This window comes from Propithecus coquereli, unplaced genomic scaffold (genome assembly GCF_000956105.1).
Source record: "Propithecus coquereli isolate 6110/MARCELLA unplaced genomic scaffold, Pcoq_1.0 Scaffold27, whole genome shotgun sequence".
In the NCBI taxonomy this organism is placed as follows: domain Eukaryota; kingdom Metazoa; phylum Chordata; class Mammalia; order Primates; family Indriidae; genus Propithecus; species Propithecus coquereli.
Genome location: NW_012148285.1, coordinates 8400274 through 8406508, shown reverse-complemented (window position 1 = coordinate 8406508; position 6235 = coordinate 8400274).

Below are 6235 nucleotides of genomic sequence, written 5' to 3'. Positions count from 1 at the left end.
GGCAGGACACCCTCTCCAGGTGGGCGGGGGACCTCCCCTCATTGCTTAAACGTCTCGTGCTTTCCACGTAGCCTCTTTGGATTTAGGACTCCCGTGTTTTGGCGTATCTCCACCCCATCCCTTTTCCCAGGGTAACATCCTGGTGGCAGAGAGACCCCGGGGTCTTCTGAGCCTCTGGAGGTACCCCGGGCCCTGCCCAGCCTTGGGTGTCCTGGGCTGATCTGCCTGGCTGTGGCTGGTCCCCCTGTGGCACGTGTTCTGGGCAGCCTCACGGGGTGTGAGGGACATTGCTGGGGCCCCCGAGATGTCCGGCTCTCCTCTCCTCCTGGGCCCATGCCCCCTTGCAGGCCCGTGTTCCCGGGCCTTGCTTTGCCAAGCGAAATGCCAGCAGAAGCGACCTGTCTCCTCCCGGCCATCACTGCAGAGCCGGGGAAGCCCCTGAGCCTCACGCGGAGGTGGCGGCATCGTAAGAGCGTGGCGCCTCCGTCGGCCTAGGAGCCCGAGTGACTGGTGGGCGCAGCCCCTGCCACCCATGTGGGACGTGTGGTAGGTCCAGAGCGACCCCCGGCTGTGCTAAGCCACTGTCACTGCAGCACAACCTGGGCCACCCAGACCCATATGTCTGGACACACGGGGACTTCTGGCTTTTTTGCATGTCCCTCACAGAACGCGGCGCCAGGTGGGCACAATCTCAGGCCCACCCTCAGCCTGCATGTGTACCATGGCCATGTCTCCCTCCAGGGCACCCAGCAGTCCCACCGAGAAGCAGCTGCTCCCCCTCCGTCCTCTCTGCGCTTCCACAGCCCCACACCCGCCCTCCCTTGCTGGGCCGAGTCAGAGCTATACGTCTCCCTTCTTTCACCGCCTTGCAATGGACACTTCCTCTCACTCCCCACCTCGTATTACAGTTACCTGCAAGTCTGATCTCCTTTCTGGACTCCACATTCCTCCAGGGTTGCCGCTTACTAGCTGCGTGACCTTGGGCAAGTTAATGAACCTCTCTGTGCCTCATTTTCTTCATCTGGAAAAACATAACCTTGTCGGGAGGATTAAATGAGTTAATACACTTAAAGCACTTAGCAGAACCGTCCCTTGTACTTGGATTACTTATCTACTGCTGTGTAACAAATAGCCCCATATCTAGCAGCTTCAAACAGCGAACACTCATTACCGTGCCCTGTTGCTGAGGGTTAGAGTCAGGGGGTGGCTTCTCTGGGCGGCCGTGGCCGGGATCTCCCTTGAGGTTGCAGGCGAGCTGTTGGCAAGGGCTGCAGTCATCCGAAGGGTTGACGGGTGCGGAAGGTCGGCTTCCAAGGTGGCACCCTGACAAGGCTGTTGGCCGCAGGCCTCGGTTTCTTGTCATGGGGGCCTTTCTACAGGCAGCTTGAGTGTCCTCGTGACGGCAAGTGACCTGAGGGAGCGCAAAGAGGGGGCTGCAGTACCTTTGCCATCCTAACCGTGCGTGTTGCACATCGTCGCCGCCGCTGCTGTCCATTAGAGGTGTGTTGCTGAGTGCAGTCCACGCCGAGGCTCTGCCTTTGGAAAGCAGGAATGTCAAAGAATGTATTTTATTTATTTTTTAGTTTTTTTTTTTTTTTTTTTTTGAGACAGTCTCACTCTGTTGCCCGGGCGAGTCCCGTGGTGTCAGCCTAGCTCACAGCAACCTCAAACTCCTGGGCTCAAGCGATCCTCCTGCCTCAGCCTCCCGAGTAGCCGGGATTACAGGCATGTGCCACCACACCCAGCTAATTTTTCTATTTTTTGTAGAGATGGGGTCTCGCTCTTGCTCGGGCTGGTCTTGAACTCCTGAGCCATCCCGCCTCGGCCTCCCAGAGTTCTGGATTACAGGCGTGAGCCACCACGCCCGGCCGAAATGTCAAAGAATTTTAAACCCCACTACAGTGCCAGATCAATGTTGGTTGTTGTTTATTATTGCTACTCCTCTTGGTCTTTCAAAGGGGCTTGCACACAGTAGGTGCACAATGAGTGCTTGTTGGGAGTATGAGTGCGTGAACGGAAGTGTGAGTGAAAGGAAAAGAGAGAAGAGGAAGGGAAGGAGCCAGAAGGGAGGAGGGAGTGAGGGGGGAGGGGCAACACATTGTGTCCTCTGCGTTTGAGGCTCCAGGTCCTGTCCATCCCTCAGTCGGGGGGGCTGCCTACCCACTGTCCCTCTCCCAGCCTGACTCCCAGGATCCTGATTCTCTGAGCCTCTGCCCTTCACCTGCCCCTTGACCTTGCTTTGGCATTAGACAGCCTTGTTCTTGTTGTGGCTTCTTTGCCTCATGGTCCTAACGTAGCTGCCTCAGCCCCATACATCACAACCTCAGGAGAACAGGGACAGGGAAAAGATCTTTCTCCTCCAGGGTCTCTACTTTGTCAGGGAGGAAAATCTTTTCAGGAAGCTCTCCCTTGCCCCCTCCCCCATTCTCCTTCCCCTTACATCTCATTCGCCAGAACAAGGTCACATGTCCACTGCCTGGCCCAATCATTGGCGAGAAAGCAGGATGGCCATGATTTCTGCCCTACTGCTGGGTTCAGTGCCTGTTGTGTAGCATGGAAGCTTTGTGGACAGAGACGTGCACATGGTTGCTGGGCAACAAAGAAAATTAAAAATAGGAAAAATTTTTAAGGGTGATTACTGCCAAAAACCATGTACAAAGGGCTACAGGGCACAGCTGAGGTGCTCCCAACAACCCACAGAAGGCTCAACCTGCTTCCCCTAGGAGCTGACGCTTGAGCAGGGCTTTGAAGGATGCATAGGAGTTCACCAGGCACAAGGAATCGCACATGCAAAGGCCAGGAAGCATGCCATAGCAAATGCTGGGGGCAGAAATGAGAGTGTGGTGGGTAAGACAGTGGAGAAACCTGGAGGAGTAAACGAGTAGTCACGCGATCAGACTGCCAGGCTAAGGGACTGGGTCTAGCTCGTAGGCCACCTATTCCTGGAACTCAAATCTTTCATGTACAACCTCTGGGATTCAACTGAGCCTTGTTATGTGATTAATTTGTTTAAAGCCAACACTTTATAAAAATCTCATTTCAATTGAAAGGGACATTTCACAATACTGCCACCAGCAGAACAACAGGTCCGGCTTGCCATAAATAGCAGGTAACCAAACAAATACAACGAAAATAAAACAAAGCAGTCGGTTGCAGCTCCAGAGGGGGCAGGTTAAAGATCGGAGACTCTTGTTCGCAGAGAGGAGAGATTAGCAAGGGTTCGGTGGCCAGTAGACACAGACCGGCACCCAGTGGAGACTTTTTCTTTGCCTTCACCCGAAGGACTGAGGGAAGAAAGAGAACAGCTTTCTCTCCTGTGACCGAGAGGGTTTGAGATCACCGAGCAACTCTCTCATTTGGGGGGACCCAGCTGGGGTGAGGAGAGCCACTGGGGGTGGTTTGGGAAGGTCCCTGGGCACTGGGTGCAGGGGGCCGTGCTCTGTGGATGACACTGTCCCCAAACCTCACAGGCTGCTCCCGTCGAGCCCTCTGTGGCTGCGGTGTGGGAAGAGGACCTGGGTTCGAATCCTGCCCCTGCTGCTGGAGCAAGTCATGCCTCTTCCTGCCTCGGCTGCCCCTCTGGGAACAGGGCTGCCCTCCCTGGCCCAGGGAAAGGCAGAGCCCTCCGGGAGCGCACAGAGGATGTGTGAGACCCGCCACTGCGCTGGGGGCATCGGTCCGAGGCGAGGTTATCACAGCCTGGGCAGGGCCCGCGTGCAGAGACTGCCCACTGGGCCTCAGAGGACAGTCCAAGTTCCCTGCGTGGCCTCCCCGGTCCCCCGCGTGCCCCATCATTGCTCTGACACACATCCCCTCTCACCCTCCCTGGCTCCTCTCCAGCCATAGCAGTCTCAGGGTTCCTCCTGTTGTGCCCCAGGCCCTTTGCACTGCCGGTTCCTGCTGCTCAGCACACTCTTGCCCCAGACGCCATGAGGTTCCCTTGCTTGCTTCCTGCAATCTTTGCTCCAGGCTCCTTCCCTGCACTCCCAGTTTAAAATCGCGTCCCCTTTCTTCCCTTCACCAGCCCGCACGATCCCCCTGCCTCGGCTCTGTTTCTATTTTCTCGTGCGCACACACTACCTGGCTCTCCATAGAATTTTCCTATTTTTACTTTTCTCTGTTGCGTGTCTCCCCTGCTGCAAGGCGGGCTCCATGGCCTGGAGTTTTGTCCGATTCACTCACTGCTGACTTCTTGGTGCCTGGTAACCAGTAGGTGCTCAATTATTGTTTGTTGAGTAAATATTGAAGTCCTGGGGAAGCCAACCCTTCCCTGCCCACTGGGGCCTCTTAGGGTGGGACCAAGGGCAGGGTCCACAGGCAGCTCCTGTCAATGACAGACACCACCAAGACCAAGGCAGACGGTGTGGTCTTTGCCAAGGTGTTCTGGTGGCGGCTGCCCCAGAAGGACTGGTCCCGCCCAGCCGGATTGGCGGGGAGTTGATAAGGTGTGGGAGATAAGCGGGTTTGCGAGAAGACACTGAGATTGGGCCTGCTCCAAGCAGTTCCTGCGAATTCGCTGGGCGGGCCAAGCGTGGGGGTGGGGCACGGCGTGGGTGGCGGCTCCTGTCCTTCGCCGCACGGCCTTGCTCTCTGAGGGGCAAAGGACGCCAGGCCCAGGGCACTGGACTAGTCGCACCGACTCCTGCTTGAGGAGCTACGGACCTTGGGCTTCGGGGCCCATGTCCCGTTGCTCCTGGGCTGGAGACCTGGAGTGAGGGTTCCCCACCTGTGAGATGGGGTAACAGCAGCACCGGCGTGGTAGGGGTGTCGGGGGATGAACTGAGATCCGGCCTGTAAACTGCTTAGCTGAGCCTGGCTCGTGGGAGGTGCGCATGACGCAGGGGTTGTTGCTGCTATTTTAGCCTCAGCAACACCCCTTAGCAGCTGTGTGACCTGGGATAAATCACTCAGCCTCTCTGGTCTGCGTTTGCTCTTCTGTAAAAGAGCATAATACTGACCTCAGAGGTTGCTGGGGAGGCTCCTCTGCGCCTAGTAGAGGCTGAAAATATCACCTGGTTCAGAGGAGGCTCCAGCCCAGGGCCCGGCGGACCTGCGGCAGGGATGCAACAGGGGCCAGTGGAGGGAGGGGCGACTGTCCCTAGGAATGTCGAGGACAGAGAAGACAAATCTGAGGAGGCTTCACGGAGGAGGTGAGCTTTAAGCTGGGCTGTAAATTGGGAAGGATTTAAAAACTGACGACATCTGGTGCGGGGAGGCTGCGGTGAGGTGGCCGCGTGCACGCGTTGCCGGTGAGTCTCAGGGGGCCAATATTTTCAGAAAGCAGTTTGGCGATTTGTATCCAGACCCTTAAAATGGTTTCTGTTTCTACAGTCGGGTAATTCCCATGCTCAGAGCCTTTTCTGTGGAGATGATATACAATGTGGACAGTCTGAGAGGGCGCGTAGCCAGCCCGAGGCTCACAGCCCTGCAACAGAACCGGTAACACTCTTCACAAAGGGCGTTTCCAGCAACACGGGCAACGCCGAGCCTGGGAGGCCCCGTGTCAAAAGCAGGACATGAGATGACACCCTCTGCATTATGTCAACTGCTAAAATGCAGAGAGAAAAGACTAGAAAGAAATCAGCTAGGGTGTCCACAAAGGTTGTCCCTGGGCGGTGAGATTATAGGAAACACTCACCATTTTTCTATACTTTGCCAAATCGCCACCAGAGCTAGGCAGTCCTTTGGCCACAGGTGGAAGCGAAAGAGCAAAGAGAAAGATGAAACCCATCAGAGGAAGAGGTGACGGGCGGCCCAGGGGAACACCGGACACAGGGACGGCTCATCTGAACGCGTGCTAAGCGCAGCCTGGCCAGAGACCAAGGCTGTCCTTCACCTCCCTCTCCCTCGTGCCAGCCCGACCAACCAAACCTGTCGATTTTACCTCCTGAGTAGGTCTCGGGTCACCCACTTTGCTTGTGACCTGTCCCCACTGCAATGGCCCCTCCTGACCACTCACCTGCAGCTCCAGCCGCCTTCCTGCCAGGTGTGTCCAGCTGTGGCATCTCTTTGCTTAAAGTCCTTCAGCGTGGGCCATTGCCCCCGGCATGAGGCCAAGCTCCTGGCGCAGGCTCGAAGGTCCCCAGGCGCTGCTCGGGTGGCCCCTGGGTACAGCCCTGTCACGCCGCGCTCCCGCCTTTCAGCCCGTTTCCCTCCTCGTCATCCATCTAGGCCAAGCCCAGCCGGCCCAGGAGCCGGCGCTGCAGGGGGCAGCCGGGCACAAGTATGTGCATCG